The sequence below is a fragment of the Saccopteryx bilineata genome, chromosome 12 (assembly GCF_036850765.1).
Source record: "Saccopteryx bilineata isolate mSacBil1 chromosome 12, mSacBil1_pri_phased_curated, whole genome shotgun sequence".
NCBI lineage: Eukaryota > Metazoa > Chordata > Mammalia > Chiroptera > Emballonuridae > Saccopteryx > Saccopteryx bilineata.
The window spans coordinates 20889931-20911679 of NC_089501.1; the positions used below are offsets into that span (position 1 = coordinate 20889931).

A 21749-nucleotide genomic window follows, 5' to 3' on the forward strand; every position below is an offset into this window, starting at 1 on the left:
CTGGGACTCTAGCAGCCTCCCTGCCACTCAGCCACAATGCCTGCTGGTTTTCACTGCCAAAAGTTATGGGGATTTCTCTTCCTGGCACTAGAACCCTGGGCTGGGGAGCCTGTGCTGGGGCTGGGACCTCTGACTCCTCAAGGGGGACCTCCACAGCTGATCTGTCCTCCTGATTTTTAACCACCACTCGCAGGTGTGGGACAGCCTCTTCTGCTTCTCTGTACCTCTCAGCACTCTTGACATAACTTCTCCTGTATATCCCTTAGTTATAGGACTTCTGTTCAACTCAGCTTCAGGCTGTTCTCAATGAAAGCTCTGTGTTTTACTTGTAATTTTAATGTGGTCTTGGGAGAAAGGGAACACAGTGTTTACCTAATATGTCATCTTGACCTTAATCAGTTGTATAAACCCCAGAAAACTATTCCAAATAATAGCAAGGTGGGAGCTTTAGGATAGCATGCACCTTTTTACTCACATTATTTGAGCTACTGCTAATCATCTGCTTGCCTTTCTTCTATAAAGCTATCTTGAGTCAGTTTAATCTAACCTATATAATAACATCAACATAACAGTAGATATTGTCCATATAACTATATAACTGCATAAATATTATCTATATTATCTAGATAACAGTGTCTATAAAGTTCATATAAAATGAAAAACATAGTAAATACTAATTTAACATTTTTTGCTAATAGTACCGTATCATATGATCTAACCTCTGTTTCTCACAACATTTCTTATGGAAATTCTAGAGAAATAAAACACATTTTCTCTGCTACATCTTTTGTCTTTTTTTCTTTTTCTTTTTAGCAGAGATAAGAGAGTGACAGGGACAGACAGACAGGAAGGGAGAGAGATAAGAATCAACTTGTTGTTGCGGCACCTTAGGTGTTCATTGATTGCTTTCTCATATGTGCCTTGACGGGGCGGGGGAGGGGGGCTCCAGCAAACCGAGTGAGCCCTTCCTCAAGCCAGTGGCTTGAGCTTCAACCCAGAAACCTTTGGGCTCAAACCAGCAACCAGGGGAACACTCATGTCTATGATCCCACACTCAAGCCAGCAACACTGTGTTCACGCTGGTGAGCCCATGCTCAAGTCAGATGAGCTCACACTCAAGATGGCAACTTCCAGGTTTCAAACCTGGGTCTTCAGCATCTCAGATCAACACTCTATCTACTGCATCACAGCCTGGTCAGGCTCTGCTAGATCTTTAGTACAATGTGGATCCATCTTCTCCAGCCCTCTCCCTCTGCCTTTTGAGTGGGAAAAACCTCCCTCAGTTATAGTTGATCTCTGGAGGAAGGGCCATTGGAACATGATAGGTACCATGGAAAAAGAGTAACAAGTGAAGATTTAGGCTTTTGCAGGGAGATTGGACAGAGGTTGGGGAAATGAGAAATGGGAGGGAAGTTATGCACAAAGCTAAGACTTGAAGGGGAATAACAACAGAAGACTGGGTCATGGTGATGGAATAGAATAGGATATTTGAATGTCACTATATACAGAGCACTGTGGTAAACATTTCACTTGATTGGCTTATTTAATCCTTACAAGAGCCTAACAAAGTTTGTATTATTATTTCCCATTTTATAGATGAGGAGGCAGACTCAAAATTTCAGTTTTTTGTTATCCCCCATTACAAAATAATAATGCACAAATTAGTACAAGTAAAGCCAACAAAACCTGAGTAGGATCCATAGATGGTATCAATGTCAATATCCTGGTTATGATAGTTCACTACACTTTTGCAAGATGTTACCTTTGCCAGAAACCCCCAATTTTCAAGAATTCTTTATATTACAAATATAAACACTTTTTTTCATATATCTTATGAGTGTTTTCACTCAGTTTTTACCTTGCCTTTTCTCTCTTTTAATAGTGTTTGGGGTTACAAAAAAAAATGATTTAGTGTAGCCTAAGGTATTAATCTGTTTTTATTTTTACCTATGAAATTTGGAGTCCTAGAAAGCTTTTCCTTACACTTATGTTAAAAAGCAATTTACCCATGTTTTCTTTCAGTTCCAGTATGATTCCATTTCTTACATTTAGATACCTAAATCCATTCTCAGGCTATAGTGCAAGTTTGGTCCCTTAGGAAAACTGCTTAGAGGTTTCAAGATGTCATTTTTTACTTATTGGTCATGAAAGGTTTTTTTAGCACATTGATCTATGCACATTTTTCCCTGCATGATAAGTACCAGATAACTAATGGTATTTGATTATTGCTCCTGCTGCACTTCCACAGAAAGAATGTAATCAGGAACAAACTTTCAATGAAAAGGAAAAGTATCACTTTCCTAGACTCAGGGTTGTTTTTTATCAAAACTGTCTGGCCTGACCTGTGGTGGCACAGTGGATAAAGCGTCGACCTGGAAATGCTGAGGTTGCCGGTTCGAAACCTTGGGCTTGCCTGGTCAAGGCACATATGGAGTTGATGCTTCCTGCTCCTCCCCCCTTCTCTCTCTCTGTCTCTCTCTCCTCTCTATCTCTATCTCTCTCTCTCTATCTCTCTCTCTCCTTTCTAAAATTAATAAATAAAATAAAAACAAAAATTAAAAAAAACTTTAAATTTAAATTTACATAAATTTCTAATGCAGACAAAGAATTTATCAACTGTCTCCTTTTATAAAATCTTGAGAAATGTTTATGCTGGAAGTATGGATTATACTATTTGTGACTGTTTTCAGGGCTTTGCTGGTATAATATTATGAAGAATATAATGATCATGGCAGAGCAGACAATAATGTCAAGAGTCTGTGGACACCCAAAAGGTGTTTGGCTCACCTTGGATGAGAAGAAGTCTGCATTTTGCTAGCTACTTCTCACCCTAACTACTGATTTTTGCTCTATGTATAAATATATTCTGGCAACATATATTGCTGCTCTATGTATAGCATTTTTTTTAAAGATTTCATATCATTTACTACCACTTTTAGAGGTGTAGAACAACACTTACTTAGGACATTAGCTCCAGCAATCCACACATCATTAGCAAATTGGCATCATTTAAGTCATACCTCCCTCAGAAAGAACAGCAATATAATAATGAGGTGAAGATAAGGGACTAAGCTGAAGTAGAAATCAAACACCATAAATAACAGCATATGGCAAAAGCAATTTAAATTTCTAATTGATTATCTGGGATCTTCTAACTTGACTATCTAATTTTATTTTCTGAATTAGTAAAGCTAAATTCAATGAAATAATATTTATACTACTTTTCTGTTATCTTTGAATTTTGTATTATGTAACAGTGAAAAAACCTGTTACTTCAAGAATAATATTATTTTTATTTAAAATATATCATTAAATATAATCTTACATTTTGATTATCTTAAACTTTAAGATTACAGGGATCATGATGAATTACTGCAGTCAAAATACTTCTATCTTCCGCAATCTACATACACATGAGTCACCCTCGTGGGAACAGCGGCTGTGGTGGTTTGGGTCCTGCAAACAGCTATAGTACAGCTGCAATAACGGTTCAGTTTTAATCCATTTTGAATTTATTCTTTTGTGTTGTGTGAGAAGGTGTTCTAGTTTCATTTTTTCCAGGTATCTGTCCAATATTCCTAATACCCTTTATTGAATGGACTGTCTTTACCCCCCCCCCTCAAATAATACTTCTATCTTCAACAATGATTAAAGCAGTATAATGTAAAGTTATTTCTATCATAAACAGATATAGTTTTTAAAAGTTACCAATATGTTTGCACCATAGGAATTTAAGAATTTAGCATCTAGTTCAGTTTTAACTTTTTAGTTTATTTCCATAGAAATCCAATGTGAGCTACTCCTACTTCTTGCATAGTGTAGTATCTTCGAATCCAAGGTAGTTTCTTCAACCATCATCACTCCATCTCCTCCTGTTAGTTGACATGCAGAAAGAATGCATAAAACTATTTTAATTTTGTCTCAACTTGAAGCTACGTGATGCCAGATCAAAAAAATATATATAAATTTAGTATAGATTAACTAGTACAAATTAAATATAAATTAGTATTGATTAGTATAGATCAAGAAATTCATATAAAAAGTTACACTCCTACCTACCAAATTGTTTTGACAATATATAGCTGTGACTCTTAATTACAATAGTAAAATTTCTATTACAAAACTGATCAGACAATGAATTCAAAAGGCAATCAATTCATACTTAGATTATCTACCTTTGGATTATTTATATATACTGATCCCCTACGTTTGCGTGTCATTTTTTAACATTGTTCCTAATTTACTTTATCACAAAAAAGAAGTTGTGAATTGAGTTTACAAAAACTCTGGAAACTACAGGGTATAACTTAAAGTGCTATAAAATTCAAAGTATTGATCATTTTCAACTTGGAAAAACCCAACATCCAATTAACAGGAATTCAAGGATTTGGCCAGCTTTTAAAATATGTATTTTGTTTCTATTGATTATAACTATTATTTTTAAAGTTAAAATAACTTTTCAACTGTACTACACACCAATGAAAACAGCTAAAACCCAAAATATAATTTTAAAAACCAGACAATGTGAAGTGTTGTCATGGATGTGGAAAAAAAAGGAAATTTTATTCATTGCTAGTGGGAATCCAAATTGGTACATTTACTTTGGAAAGCAGTTAAGAGTTCCTTGGAAAACTAAACATAGCCTTGCCATTCCATCCAGCAACTGTTCTACCAGGTATTTTTCCAACTGTTTTGAAAAAAAACGAAAGCAAACAATATGTCCTTCAGTTGAGAATGGATCAACAAACTGTGGTACATGCATACAATGGAATATTATTCAGCCATAAAAGCCACAAAAGGACATGGATGGACATTAACTACATACACAAAGTAAAGAAGCCAGTTTAAAAGGTTATTTACTGTGTGATTCAATTATATGGAATCCTGAAAAGTCAAAGTTATAGCACAGTAAAAGCATCAGTAAATGCCAGGAGGGAGGGGCAGCATGGGTAAGATTAAAAAGGTACCATACAGGGGCATTTTTAAGGTGATGAAACGGTTCTTTATCATATTATGATGGTGAACACATGAAAATAGCATTTGTCTAAATCCGTAGAATATTATGGCATAAAAAGTAAACTTTAATATATGAGTTAAAAATTGTTTTTAGAGGTTCAGAGATCCCACCAAGAAAAGCAGACTGTGACAAAAGAATCCAACTATATTACAAATATATGAAACATCTTCACTGAGGGGGATGGGAGGAATGATGCCAACCTTACTAACTTTGGAAATGAGTCGCTTTGGAAATGAACCTATAAAACTAAAAGAAATAGAAGCTGCACATAGCACTGCTCTTGTGGATAAACTTGTCCCCCATGGTGGCAAGATAAATATACAGTCCAGTGCTTATAGATAGCACTAGCATATTGTGTACTTAAAATTTTCTAAAAGGGTAGATCTTATGTTGTGTTCTAACCACATACACATACACAAAAGAAAATAATAATATTATAATAGAAATGGGAGAAAACTTTGAGAAGTGATGGATATATCTATGGTCTTGATGGTGCGTGTCAATCATGTAGTGGTTTAAAAAATAAATCTAGACTTAGATCCACTTCTTAACTCCATTATTATTGCTACTTGGTAAATATTGCCATATAATCATCTTGCTATGATCTCAGGTTCAGTATTACTGTATTAGTTTCTTAGGGCTGCTGTAACACAGTACACAGACTGGGATGGCTTAAAACAACAACAAAAAAAAGTTTATTCCCTCACAGTTGTAGAGATCAGAAGTCTGAACTCAAGAAGTCAGTAGTGCTCCCTCTGAAATTGTAAGGAGGAATCCTTTCATTTCTCTTCCTGGCTTCTGGTGGTGGCTGTCAATTCTTTGCAATCCTTGCCTTGCAGCTGCATCACGCTGATCTCTGCTTCTTCATCACATAGTGCTCATATATCTCTTTATCTACATTTTCTTTTCTTTTTTAAGTGAGAAGCAGGGAGGCAGAGAGACAAACTCCCACATGCTCCCTAACCAGGACCCACCCGGCAAGCCCCCTATGGGGCAATGCTCTGCCCATCTGGGGCCCATTGCTCTGTTGCTCAGCAACCATGCTATTTTAATGCCTGACGTGAGGCCATGAAGCCCTCCTCAGTGCCTGGAGCCAGCTTACTCCAACCAAGCCATGATCGAGGAAGGTGAAGAGAGATATAGAGAGAGGAGGGGAGAGGGAAGGATGGAGAAGCAGATGACTTCTCCTGCGTGCCCTGATTGAGAATCAAACCTGGAGCATCCACACACCAGGCCACTGCTTTACCAATGAGCCAATGGGCCAGGATCCACATTTTCTTCTTTTAAGGACACTGATTATATTGGCTTAGCACCCATTCTAAATATGTCGTATTGACTTGATTGCATATGCAGAACCTATTTTCTATTAAGGTTGTAAATATGTATAGCATTTGTTTTCTGATTGATTCACTTGGCTCATGAACATACAACAATTTGATTATTGTTTATTATTTATTCTCCCCTTTCCTCACACAAAACTATAGGAGCTTTGAGGTGAGGACTTTGTTCATCTACCCTAGCATATTTCCTTGTTCTTGGTAAGCATTTCACAAATGCTTATTGATTCTGATATCAAGATTTTGTCAAAGAGGATAATAGTGGGAGATAAAGAGGTGTTACTACAATAAAAAAATTAAGTGACCATATGGGATATCATAACTCATTTAAAATGACAAGTTTAAATATTGTTAAAGTGCCATAATATAAGTCATTTTTATTTTTTATTTTATTTATTCATTTTAGAAAGGAGAGAGAGAGGGAGAGAGAAAGGAGAGAGAAGGGGGGGAGGAGCAGGAAGCATCAACTCCAATATGTGCCTTGACCAGGCAAGCCCAGGGTTTCGAACCGGCGACCTCAGCATTTCCAGGTCGACGCTTTATCCACTGCGCCACCACAGGTCAGGCCTATAAGTAATTTTTAAAGGTAAGATTAAGTAGCTAATCAAAGCTAATCATTCATCATTCCCTCCCAGACCTTTATTTTTTCTACCATCCGCTTGGTACTGTATTAAATAACAGAAATATTGTATGCATGTTTCCTTCAATTATCTCCATCTATAAAGAATAATTTACATATGCATATACAATATATGTATATATTATAATATACATTTAATATAGTATTTTAACATACTATAAATATGTGTGTATATATGGGTTTATGTATTTGTACATGTGTACATGTGTATATATGTATATGTGAGATTATGTATTATATATAAGCACACACAGAGGGAGAGAGATTTTCTTATTAATTTTTCAAAGAGGAATACACTTCTCTCCCTCATATAATCAACACAATTGCTACATAGCAGTCTTTGAAATATATGCAAATAAAATTTTACAAAGGATCAAATCAGATAGAAGCTGCACTCTTGAGTAGTATTGCAATTTATAAGAGAACAGACTCATGAGATTCATATTCTATTTGTTCCCCTCTCCAGGAAAAATACACAAACATTTTATTGCACTTCAGAGAAAAAATACCCCATTTATGATGAAAATGGTCTAAATTCACAAGCAAAATGAAAGTAAAGCATGAGATTCTCTTGTAATAGGCCAAGAAAAACTCTTAAAGCACAATAGTAACATATTTCAGAGTGCATAATTCAGGCTAGAACTGCGGAGAGGTTATTAAGAGTGAACAAAAACATTATAAAAGTGCAAATGTGCTCTACAAGAAATATCCACAGAGCATAAAATATATATTGCTACAGAAACTTAACAACTGTATAAATGTGGATGTTTTATAGTGCATTATATTAAAGAAAAACCCTAGTACACTAAAGTCAAAGTAGAAAATTAGAGCTGCAACATATAATCTTCCAACAACCATGGGCTCTGTGCATAAACTCAAGTAGAGCACTGAGCAACACTGTGAAGAATATGAGCCCTGGGGACTAAGGGCATATTCTTTTACTACCAGGTGAAAATTACATAGGTTGGCCTTAAGTGTTAGCTTTCTCTCTGTAATGAAATTCTTATTTTTAACAGTACCCACATTTTGAAAGAGACTGGATTACAAAGTAAACACACATACACACAAACCTTTACATGTGTAAATAATTTGATATATCTAATTTAGTACACTCAAAGCTGAGGAAACCAAAGCCAAGAAAAGTCAGTTGACTTGCCTAAAATCACATAGCTAAAGGGGTATGGTTGAATCCACTCGGTGAAATGGGAGAGTGAGAGACAGTAACACATGAGAGAACTGGGTTACCTTTACTTTAAGTGTATATATGGATATAAACTATCCATATATGTATATATGGATATAAACTATCCATATATATAATACAACAGGTAAATGAGAAAAGGAGTATAAATAACACAAAATAGATTTATACACAATTATACAATGATACAGTGTGGCTTATATGCTTTACTCTGAAAAATATAGTGATGATATATATTGTATCTCAATAGTCATTTTTGTTCTAATCATTGTACTTCTTTCTCACTTACTCTTTTGTGTGTCTCTGTACACATCATATTATCCTGCATTAAAATAATTACCTTCCTGAAACTTGGATTTTATTTTAAATTGCCCAGCAAATCTGTCCTGCTTTCTGCCATGGCTCAGAGTTGGAGGCATGAAGTGCAGGTTCTTCCGCAACAATGTTTCTATAATTCTGGTTATCCCTCCCCACTAACTGCTGTGGGGCTTGTGCAGAAGCTTGACTGTGCAGAGTACACTCCGCAAGTGCCTGGCACCTGCTTCAGCCAGGACAGCCTTCTTGAGCTTGTCAGTGTCTCCTCTCTGTACTCTTCTATCTCTACTCAGGCCTGCTCTGACCTGCAAGGGGGACGAGGTACACAATTTGGCAGACCCTCTGCACAATGCAAACATGAATCTCCTTGTTCAAAAATTATTAATAATTTTAAGATAGAGACAGCAGCACGTTAAGTCAAGTAGTGGGCCACTCTGAGCATGAGGCCCTGTGTGAAGGCACAGATTTCATACCCATGAAGTGAGCCCTGGCTGCAAGAGTGAATGGAAGGACTTGAGTACTATTATGGCTTTTGGCAGGAATAGAACTGCTTCCAAGCTAAATACAGCCTACTGTGCAGAAGTCATTGACTGCATAATGCTTCCTGTCTCGCCCTATTGCACATCCCTCCTGGCTGCCCTGCCATCTGGGTATTGCTCTTTAACTGTTTCCCATGCACATTTCCCTATAAGCTTCTCGGGGATTTTCAGAACTGAGGTAGCCAGAAAAATTCCTTGTACTTTTTAACTCTGTTACCTTTCTCCTGATTTTTCTTGACCTCCAGATAATATCTGTGAATCTCTCTTCCAGTCTTTGGCATAGAATAGATACTCAGTATGATATTTTCATTAAAATACAGATCCATAGACAGGACTTAAAGGGACCTAAGCCAACTTAGGTCATTTTTTAGAGGAACAGAGCCGAATCACAGATCCAGTTGCTCCAGATCACAGAGCTCCTGGTTCAGCCTCGCAGTTCTCTTCCCTTTTGTTCAGTGCCCACCTTCTGCGATCTCTGGCCTGCTTGATACCATGCTGGCAGGGTTCTCATCCAAATTATTAACCATTCTGCTTCGACGTATGAGATGGTTATTCTCTTTTCCATTGTGATATGACTTTCTTAAACATAAGAAGAAGTAAACTACAATTTCATTTACTCAATAAGTGGTAACAGAGCAATTTACTAAGTATTAAGTTCAGGGATGACATAAATACATGAAAAATATAAAACGGGCTCATGATCTTCAGAAGCATAATCTAAACAGGAAGCAGCCACATAACCTTGGAAGGCAGGTGAAAATTGCAAGCGAAATGCTTGAGAAAATTACAAGGGTCCATTCATGGGGAGAACAGATAAAGTGAGATTGACCGGGAAAGAACTAATGGGCTCCCCAAAACCAGGCAACACAGGTCAAGGAAAAACAAGAAGGTGCTAGTTACATGAATAGGAGCCTAGAGACCAAATTTCACTGATTTTTTCATTGATAGTGAAGCTGTTTAGTATTTTTCTCCCATTAGGCTTAAGTGTACTTTGCAAAGAAGAATAGTGAAGCATTGAAATAAATCAAAATCTTTTGTAGATACCAAATTATAAAACATTCAACGTAAAAGAACCCCATCACATATGTTTCTAATTTCTGAGTCCTACGAAGTTGATACCTGCCAGTCTCGGTGAAAGTTAACGAAACACATCATTAACCTTGGTAAGAAGCATCCAAAGCTGTATACCAACACTTTTACAAGGTATCTTTTCTCAAAAAGTCAAGTATTGTTAGAGGTCTGTGAAAATTTCTAAGGAAGAGCAGGTTAGAGGAGCCCTCCTGAGAAAAGAATTCTTATTTTCACCTATAACCCACACTTATCACAGCAGTAAGCCAGTTGTGTGAGCTTAACAGTGTGACATATTCTCAGTTACAGTTATCCACATGCATCAGCCAATGGTCGTTTCTCTGTCAGATAGTATCTTCCCATCGAGATTAGCTAGAAAACGATTATAAAGCATCCTCTTGTCACGGTGAAAAATAAACTCTTGGAATTTGGAACTTCATGCCGTTTGTTGGATATATCTGAGGTGAAGAAGCCATTCCACAGATCGAATCCTGATGGCATTATGATAACATAATAAGAAACAATATGCACAAACAGAGAGAAAGTGCAGGATAATGAAAATATATGAGGTCATAAATACTTCAGCGAAAATAGTAACAGCAAAATAAAAGGTGATTTAAGGTTCCGGTGGTCTATGATGGTTAATGAATGTTAAACCAATGTGGTCTAATCCTGAGCTTCAATCTTAGCAAAGAACAGTCCTTGTTCCATATTTCTCTCCATGTATATTCTATTTGATATATGGCATTAGATCAATGAGCATCAAACTTTGACTATAAAAAATTAGCAATAATATCGGGTATAATAAACAGCAAGCTCAACTATTTTTTTATAGTTTCGCAAAAGGCCTGCCATTTAAAAAGTTGTCACAAATACAATCTAATTCAATAAATCAAGATGGTATAAACATAGTTCTCCTCTTGGACAATAAAATATAACAAGAAAAAAATAAAACTAACTTTAAAAATAAAATAATTTTTAAATGTCTAAGGAGTGAATCAATAATTGTATAGCTCTTTTTATTAAAATGCATTCCTCATTTTTGTTCCATAAAGAAAACTTATAATATTACCTTGTAAATATAATATTTTTATAGGTAAAAGTGAAAAAAACAATGGAAATTCTTGTCATACCATTTAGCAGTTTTTTATATTGTTTATAGTTATCAATCATGAAATTTTTAGTGTGCATGCAACTTCTCTTCACCTAGACTGTGCATCTATGAAGCAGTTACCAATAGACTTTGGTTGCAGTCCTGGTTCTGAACATCATTTTAGGAAAATTACTCAATCTTTTTCTTTTTGATTGATTGATTGATTGATTTGAGAGAGAGAGAGAGAGAGAGAGAGAGAGAGATCTGTTCCTGTATGTGCCCTGACTGGGAACTGAACTTTGAGATGAAGTTCCAACTGACCAGGCTATCTGGCCAGGGCTCAATCTCTTTTGATTTCATTTTCTTCATCATAAAATAGAGCTTGACATCTCTCTTATAGCAATAAGAGCTAAAAGATAAATGGTATGAGAAAATTATTTGCAACTTGCAGTGACACATTAGTGATTATTATATTTCTTTGTTTATTTTTAATGGATTATTTTCCCCAATTATTCCCAATGAGTTTTAACTCAAAGATATGTTTATTAACTCCAGTTTCTCTCTGTAATTTATTTAATACATTCTCTTAAATTTTTTATTTTTACATAATGCTTATAACTAGCAAGAACAATTACTGAAAATATTTATTAAAAAATTATCATCACCTCCAGATTTTGATCCTTGAGGCAATAGTAACCAAAATCAGCATAGGCAAAATTTAATTGTAGGTGTTTTACAGACTCTATTTTCTTCTGTGTGTGTGTACCATTCTTCACAAATAATTAGGAAGTGACTTACAGTGGAGGCTTATGTAGTATTGTGGCTCTTTCATACTGTAGTCATTGAGAGACATTACTGGTGGTTATTGGGGCCAGCTCAGTACTACATATGCCATTGTCATCCTAGTGTGTCTCTGGAGATGGTTGGAGGGGGTGGGGGAGCCATGTGGCTTAATTGATTGTGTTGAGAGCATGGAAATAAATAAAAAGTCACTATATACATCTTGAAGATGTGTTGGGCTTGTGATATTTTTAACCAGGTCATAAAGGAAATCAAAGAGTGCATACTTCAAGCAGCCTGATGCCTAGGCCTGCAGAAAAAGAAATACTTCATGATTTAAAAGAGAGCCTGTGTGTTCCTGCCGCCTGTATGCATGATGGTGAGGTTGGTAAAGAGGCCTCATGCTGTCTGAGTGGCTCGCTCACAATCAGCGTGTTCTGGAAGGGGAAAGGTGAATAGGACATAGACTGTCCCAGGCGGCAAGGAAGGTATAAGTGCTCTGTGGTTTTGCGGGTGCTCCTCCAGATATGTTTTGTTCAAAACAAAGGGGACTAGAGAGACACTTAATGGCCAGTGCTTCCATTTGTGCAAAGAAGTCCATTGCATTCTGCCTAGTCTCTCATCATCAAAAAAAAAAAAAAAAAAAAAAAAAACCTAAAGGTTGGTTACTCTCTATTTTTTCTATTCATCATCTTATTATTATGACTGAAAAGTACAGTCTGAGTATTAAAAGACTAGGGAAGGAAGAGTAATGATAAGGAGCTAATAGTGAAGACATGATTCATTCGGAGCCCACATAATCTATACCCAGAGAATTTATATATGTAGCATTTAGTTATTTCATCATATATTTACTGAGTGCCTACTAAGTACAAGAAAGAGACTCTACCTTCCTGGAGCTCACATGTCAATGAAATAAACAGAAAATAAACATATCCACAATATAATACCAGGTAGTGACAGGTGCTATGAAGAAAAAAATAGAGCAATGTACAAAATTAGAGGGAAAATGGTGGGAGGGGCTCTTTAGCTCTGGAAGGGCAGAGTAAGCATGTCTGATGACATTTGAGCAAGAACCTGGATGAAGTGAGAAAAGTAGCCCACATTAATATGTGTGGAAAGAGAGCTCCCAGCTGCGGCAATGAGGGAGTGAGGTCCTGAGATGGTGGCAAGGTGGCCGTCCTCCGGGAGCCGCAAGGTGGCCAATGTCTGTGAAGAGGAATGAATGAGAGGAGCTTAGGAGAAGATAAAACTGGAGAAGAAGCCATATCAAGTGAGACAGGAAATGCTCTAATAAAGACTTTGGATTTGACCTAATTAAAGAAATAAAAAGTTTTCTAAAGATTTTGAACCACAGCGCAAAGAAATGTTTGTGGGATGTCAAGAGTGGAATTTTAGAGAGAGTCCAGTTTGTATGCAAATAAAGTACTTTCGCTAAGAAAAGACGGTGACTTAGACCAGGGTGGCAGAGAAGAGGAGGTGGCAAGAAAATGTTCAGATTCTGCCTATATTTGGAGATCTGCCCAAATTCTGCCTATATTTTGAGATCTGCCCAAAATATGCACATGAGGAAAAAAATTACAAATAACTCCTAAATGGACAAGAGTTGAATAGTGAGGCTATTTACTGAGATGAAGAAGAATAACATAAAATAAAATCATATCAATTCCGTACTGAACCTGTCATGCGAGATGTCTATTACACAGCCAAGCAGAGACTCTGAGCAGGCAAGTGGGTCTCTTCATCTGAGCCCAGTGGAGAGGTCAGATAGGAATTTCGGATTTATCAGTATGCAGATGTTACTTAGACCCATGAGACTGAATTTTAAGATAATGACTTATTATTTTCCATTGACATTCATTTGAAAGTAGAAATCTGGTAGAAATTGTTCTTTGGCTTTACAGGAACTACAACTCGTGATTTTTAATTATGAGAGATGAATGCTGAAAATAGTATCGGTATGAATCACAAACACAATCCCATGCAGGCTCTAACTAATCCGCTCTCAGAATGCCCGGCCTCTCAGATAGAAACGCAGTGTGTGCTTATCTGACCAGAACCACTAAGTCAGGTGAGAATAGAAAATGAGGAGCTGGACTTCCACTGAACCTCAGGGCCAAAGCAGCTGAAGACTGCTCTCGTTAGTATTTATTGTGGTTATGATTCTCTATTGTACCCTCATTTTGCAATTTGTAAAGGCAAACTGCTTTATAATTGATTTTACTAATCCATCACAGCCTCTTATGTATGTGTCTTTTGGTCTTTTTAATTGTCTTAACTCGCATGCATTTTAATATGTAAACTACTTTGATCCTCCTTAGAATACCAATCATAAAAATAGGTGAATGGTATAAGTTCAGTTTCATCAGTGAGGAGCAGAGGCCTAGGGATATTCATTGACTTGTCTTGTGTCATCCAGCAAGTCAACAAGAGTAGAGTGCTCACTTTCCAACAGGAACAATGTCACGGCTGGGATTTCACACCCCCAAGTCATCACTACCCTATACATTGCTGTCCACAGTACCCTTTCTAGATCATGTGTGCCACTCACTCTGATTTTATTATATAGGGGCGGTTGCCTTACCCCGACTCCTTCCATCACAAACACACGGTCTGCAGGAAGCATTCCCTCCCTAGCCTTTACTGAAGATTCCTGGCGCATGCGTCCCCCTGCTCAGTCACACACCGTCAGCCAGGACACCATCCCAGCCCTGGGCCTGTGTGTGCCTGAGACTGTGCTTCCTGGAATGTGGTCAGATTTTAAATGCACAGGGCAATTACTTCCAAAAAAACACAGTGGAGATGTTATTACAGAATAGGATCAAAACAAGAAAATTATAATTGAATCAAAAATGAATTACTTCAGAATTCAGAAGTGTTGACCTGAGACCCCAGGAGCGGAGATCTTGTCAGTTCTGTTCACTGCTTCCTGTTTTGCATCTGGCATCATGCTTGGTGGAGTGTAGGCCATCAATTAATGAAAGGATGTCATACAGAGGCGGGGCACAGTGGCAGAAAGGGCAGACTCTGGTGTCAGGTCCACTGGGACACACCATACATAGTTCGACCCCTTACGAGCCATGCGGACTTGGCAAATTACCTGACCTTTCTAACCTCTACATCCTGATCTGTGAAAACAGTACCTGCCCAGGTTTTTGTGAGGTTCAATACACCCTCGCACAAATAAAACTTAGACTTTTGCAAGCCCTCAGTGTATTTTGGATACTGATGATGAATTATTTAAGAACTGAAAATGTTATGTGAGTGATGAGTTAAGATCCATGCCTCGGCATTTATTCCATCATTTAACATGGTTCATGTGAGCGAAAATTAGGCTGCTGCTTTTGCCTTGTTTCCCATGTCTCTTGTTCTATGAAGTCATGACCCTTACAGGTAGTGTTAAAACCAGAAAAGTTCGAGGTATTGTTGGTAAGTTCACTGCCCCAACCCAAGAAGGGGATATCACCTACTATCCTCACAGTCCACTACTTAGCTCAAGCTTCAAAGTTCCCAGACATTCAAGTTTGCCAGAGGAAATCAAGGTCAGGAGACTGATTAAATTCATTGACGTAGACCGTACATAGCCAAAGAGTTTGCATAAAGCCAGTTATAATATACTAGCTTATAAAAATGTTAACAATGACCAATATATTAATTTATAATAAAAAGTAAAGCTATCCAGCAGACAAGATAGTGATCAGCCAATTTTATTAGAAAAAATTATTAGAAAAATCTACATTAGAAAGCAAGTAATAACAAGAAAGAAGTGTGTTTCTTTTTCAGTTTTATTTCTTTGAAGATGAGATCGGAAACAGCGTGCAATGGTTACTTTGAATAATGGCTTATGGAATTAACACAGGATAGCCTGATACTTTCGTTGTTACTGTAAGGATAAGCAAGAATAATATTTTTTGTTCCAGTGCACATTCACCTATTTTGCACAGAGAAACAGAGACAAATCCTTACTCTCTGAGCTTTTGTTTTTATTTATTTGGTGGGGAAAGGGACAGATCTGTATTACAAGAAGACTGTCAGAGTCATTAATGATGTGATTATGTTTAACATTTCTAGTTATTCACATTTTATCCAAATGACTTTGATTGAACTTGTGACTTCCCAAATTACCTCTGTTACTGTTTAAAAAAAAATAGTATGCCTGCATCTATTTATTTTTTCTGTTTTCTCTCAAATTTTGGAGGTGGGGCCTTACTTGATACCCATGTAGTAACCATCAGACAATTCCAGAAAGCTTATACTTTAGAAATTAATTTCCAACCACTTTGAAAGCAAGAGACATTACATCTATTCTATTTTGTGCATGTGGGGTCACACAGGGGCCTCATCAACTAATCAAATGATAATGCAAACCCTTTCTACTAAGTTAGCAATGGTCACAGTTGTGGAATACACTGGTTTTAACAGAGATGTTTTCCAACACATCTTTCTATCAGCACTTCCTATAAGCACCGAAGAAATAGATGCTGTCCATTTAGAAGTATAAAACTAATATGTTTTCCAAGAAGCATCCTTAAGATGGTAAAGTTCAAACAGAGAGATGTCATCCTTAGATACATGTTAACTCCAATTTCCAGTAAAGGGCAAATGTCTCACACAATTAACCAAGATTCCATCAGCCTATAAATTGCCTGGCTTGAATAACAACCTCTTTCATATTGCTGAGCAATCTTTGAATTCCTTTCTGATTTTTTCCCCAATTAATTTTCTTCAGACACCTAATATTATAGCAGAGAAGATAAATTAGCCTGATGTAAGATACTGTAAAATGTTCAGTTACTGCAAAAGACATTGCCAGTTCCCAGAGGAGGAATTTAATTGAACCTAGATCAAAATAGGAAAGTGAATGACAGAATATAAATGTTCTCAAATACTTAAAGTTAAAGATAATTTTACAAAAAAGACTTTTAAAATGAATATTTGAGAGTAGACATACAAACACTTAGAGGCATTCAATTGGTTCATCACCTGGTAGGATTTCAACATGTAACATGACAATTTCTGAGAGAAATTTAAAGATGAATCTAATATTCAGGATAGTTCTCATTTGTCAAAATTTTATGGGTATTAGATTTTTCCAAAAATCATGTTATAATTTGAATTATAAATCAATAATAATTTTAAAATTGTAATTATTTTTCAAACATATTATGAAATAAAAATGTGATAACATCACAGATTTTCAAATCATTTTATACATTCCCTCATACCCTTTTGTATATTATTTTTAAAACTTTACTGAGATCTGTCACTAAATATCAAATTTAGAACAAAGGTACTGAAATTAGAAAAAACTTTGTCTCAAAAAAGTTATCAATGGTACTGCTGGTTCTTAGTTGTATTTCTTTATCTAGACATTGTATTCCAAAAATCAGATAAGTCATTAGTATACAAGTTCATGTAAATATTCTCTTTCTGTAAACTGCCCAATTATTAAAATAATAATAATAATAATAATGTTATTAAGGTGTTCATTAATCTTGAGACAGCTTATGGCATAAATCTAAAAGAAAAGTTGAGTTATTAACTAAACGCCAATCTCAAGAGTCAATAATGTGGGGATTTTTTTCAGTTCCAGGTACCAAAGAGAATACAAATGAAAAGTTAAAAAGATAGGATATTTAATTGTTTGTTACTCCTTGTCAGAATGGTTTGCTATGTGTATTGTAAAACTCTCATTAGCTGTCTAGCAATTTGGGTATATGTCTACTTTTTTTTAATTTTATTTATTCATTTTTGGAGAAGAGAGAGAGGGGGGGGAGAGAGAGACAGAGAGAGAGGAGAGAGAGACAGGGGAAGGAGCTGGAAGCATCAACTCCCATATGTGCCTTGACCAGGCAAGCCCAGGGTTTCGAACCATATATGTCTACTTTTTAGATGTTGGCCATACAGAAAAGCAGTGTGGTGTCATTATAAAGCGTTAGGTTTTGGTATGAAATGCTTGTCAATGACAGGTTTGTTACTAATAGCTGTGTGACTTCAGATAGTTAAATCAGGCATGGCCAACATACGGTCTGCGGGCCAGTTGCGGCCTGCATAATGAGTTTATGCAGCCCGCGATTAAATTTTTAATATTCTCCGCTACTTTAAAATCTCAGCTACTCAGAAGCAGAAATGTCTTTGATTACTGAAAATCGAGATATTAAAGAAGATAGTGATACGCAGAAAAGACTTCTGCGTGTGACTAATCTAGGGTAACTTCCAATAATTGGTCGAATGGATTCGTGATGCTTCTTTATCTTTTTTAAAAATTCCATTATAAAGATTTACAACTTTTGTACTCGTCTGTACTCAATATGAACTGTTTGACGTTTAGCAGCAGTGGCGATGTGAAACCCACATTCTTTTAGGCGGAGTTTGCCAGTGCGCACCCAAGGTCAAACAATTCATTATTTTTGTGGTCAAGTGGCATTGTAGCATAGACAATAGCTGCAGTTGATAACTGAAGACGTGTCCAGGCTGTTTGTGAAACGAAATAATTGTTTTATTTGCGATATAACCCCTTCAAGCTCATTCTATTAATTAAATATTGTTTCAATAGATTGCAATACAGTTTGGATAAGCCTTGAAATCATAAGTATCTTAGAAGAAAACATAGGCAGTAAACTCACCGACATCTCTTGCAGCAATATATTTGCTGATTTATCTCCACGGGCAAGTAAAATAAAAGACAGGATAAACAAATGGGAGTATATCAAATTAAAAAGCTTTTGCACAGCTAAAGACAATAAGAACAGAATAAAAAAACAAACTACACAATGGGATAACATATTTGACAATACATATGATAAGGGGTTAATAACCAAAATTTATAAAGCACTTGTAAATCTCAACACCAGGAAGACAAACAATCCAATCAAAAAATGGGAAAAAGAAATGAATAGATACTTCTCCAAAGAGTCCATACAGATGGCCAATAGGCATATGAAAAAATGCTCAACATCACTAATCATTAGAGAAATGCAAATTAAAACCACAATGAGATATCACCTCACACCAGTCAGAATGGCACTCATCAACAAAACAACACAGAATAAGTGCTGGTGAGGAGGTGGAGAAAAGGGAACACTTCTGCATTGCACTGCTGGTGCAGTCTCTGTGGAAAACAGTATGGAGATTCCTCAAAAAATTGAAAATCAAACTGCCGTTTGACCCAGCTATCCCACTTTTAGGAATATACCCCAAGGACACCATAGAACTGCTCCCAAAGGAGAAAGCACCCCCATGTTTGTGGCAGCATTGTTCACAATAGCGAAGATCTGGAAACAGCCCAAGTGTCCGTCAGAGGACGAGTGGATTAAAAAGCTTTGGTACATATATACTATGAAATACTACTCAGCCATAAGAAATGATGACATCAGATCATTTACAATAATATGGATGGACCTTGATAACATTATATGGAGTGAAATAAGTAAATCAGAAAAAATTAAGAACTATATGAATCCATACATAGATAGGTCATAAAAATGAGACTCAGAGACATGGGCAAGAATGTGATGGAAACGGGGCGGGGGGGGGGAGGCTGTGGGGGGATGGGGCAAGGAAGGAGAGGGGGAGAGGGGAGGGGCACAAAGAAAACCAATAGAAGGTGACAGAAGACAGTTAGACTTTGGGTGAGGGGTATGCGGTATAATCAAATGTCAAAATAATCTGGAGATGTTTTCTCTCACCATATGTACCCTGATTTATCAATGTCACTGCATTAAATTTAATAATAAAAAAATGAAAAAAAATATTGTTTCGATTGATTGTGATACAGTTTGGATATTTATATGGTATGTAATTATATTTTTATTAAAATATATTTTTACTAAAATAATTTTGTATATTAAAATTTTTTTCACTCACTTACATTTATTCATAAACAAATTACATAATAAAATTTTGTTTACTTAAATGAATTGTTTTTGTATTTAACATTTTTTAATTTTAATATTTCATCCAGCCCGTGAAAAAAGTGTTTTTTCTAATCTGGCCCGGGGGCAAAAACTGTTGACCATGCTGGAGTTAAACCATAATTCAGTCCATGGAAAGAGCTGAAATTCAAAAGAATGACCCTGAATCATAGTGAAAACTAAAATGTTCTAATACTCTATTTATGAAGAAAGGAGATAAAAGTATTCATGTCCTTAACAGATAATGAGTATTTATAAATCATTGAGAAAAAAATTATATGCTCAAAAATAGGAAAAATGGACAAAAGAAAAAAGGGACTAAGGCATGGGTCCCCAAACTACGGCCCGCGGGCCGCATGCGGCCCCCTAAAGCCATTTATCCGGCCCCCACCGCACTTCCGATAGGGGCACCTCTTTCATTGGTGGTCAGTGAGAGGAGCATAGTTCCCATTGAAATACTGGTCAGTTTGTTGATTTAAATTTACTTGTTCTTTATTTTAAATATTGTATTTGTTCTCATTTTGTTTTTTTACTTTAAAATAAGATATGTGCAGTGTGCATAGGGATTTGTTCATAGTTTTTTTTATAGTCTGGCCCTCCAACGGTCTGAGGGACAGTGAACTGGCCCCCTGTGTAAAAAGTTTGGGGACCCCTGCACTAAGGTAAAAAGAAGTACAAGAACTGTAGGTCTCCCTTTCACCAATGACCAAAGATAATATACGTACTGCACCATGCAGATAAATTCAATTATCAAAACACAACCTAGAGAAATTTTTAATGACAACAAAAACGTTTTTATCATATAAATGTTGAATAAAAGATGAGGATACTGAGCTATACAATTAAATCCCAACGTTAGAGAAAAATTTAATCTATATATACCGTGAGGAATTATTAAGAACCTTTATTTCTAAATTGTGGAATTATGCAGAATTTCAACTTTTTATACCTTTTTTTATGTCCTGAGTTTTCTGCAATGAATATTTACTTCTTTTATAATCACATAAAGAAAATTTTCAAGGCCAAGAAATAGGAAAACTTTTAGACCTGGACCTAGGAGAAGGCATTTAATCTCATTGAGTCTTACTTTTGTCCGTAAGATTCTCTCATTTTATAATGAAAAAAAAAATAAACTAGATCACCTCCTAATGTCACTTTCCATTCTCTAATACTATGAAGCTATAATATATTACTAACTCTCTGATATCCCAAGGAAACAAAGACCAATTGAAATCTTAGTAGCGAAAAAAGTTATCACATGTCCCTAAAGGCTAATAGGAATTTATAGCAAACCATAACCCCTGATCATTTCCTTCTATAAATACTACTTTAAATCTATTTATAGTAATGTTAAATTTCTAAAACATTTTCAAATCTAACATTTAATACTTTTTAATAGTTCTATAAGATTTTTTTTTTTTGTACGATAAGGACACCCATAGTGGAGAGGCATGCTTCAGGTCAGAGCTGGGGGAACACAGGGTGCTGCTCTCTGACCTCCATCCGGCCTTCCTCACCTCTTCAAATCCCATCGGGTGGGTTCCGTGTTGCCTTTTTCTTGTGCCATTTTTATAACCAGTTAATCTCACAGTACTGGTTTTCTAGGATTTGGGGAGATCCTCCCAGTAATGACTTTGCAGCCGTAATTAAGAAATATGTTAAGCCTTTTATAAATTAACTTAACTGATATGAAAACCTGACCAGTCCAGAGAGCGATGGATTTCTCCAGCTGCACCTTATCAGAGAACAGCTTAGTGTAACGGGGAGAAGTTCCGGTGAAGCCAGCGCTGCAAAAGTGCCAAGAAAATGAGCACCGGCTCCACGTGCAGAGGGCAAGAGGAAAGTG

At 36.3% G+C, this 21749-nt stretch overlaps 1 protein-coding gene across 2 annotated transcripts in view; it reads left to right on the forward strand.

Annotated features, from left to right (window-relative positions):
- The window catches only part of NKAIN2 (sodium/potassium transporting ATPase interacting 2), a 1024603-nt gene that overhangs the window by 929004 nt on the left and 73850 nt on the right, over positions 1-21749 (forward strand). The gene's annotated exons all lie outside the window — the stretch shown is intronic.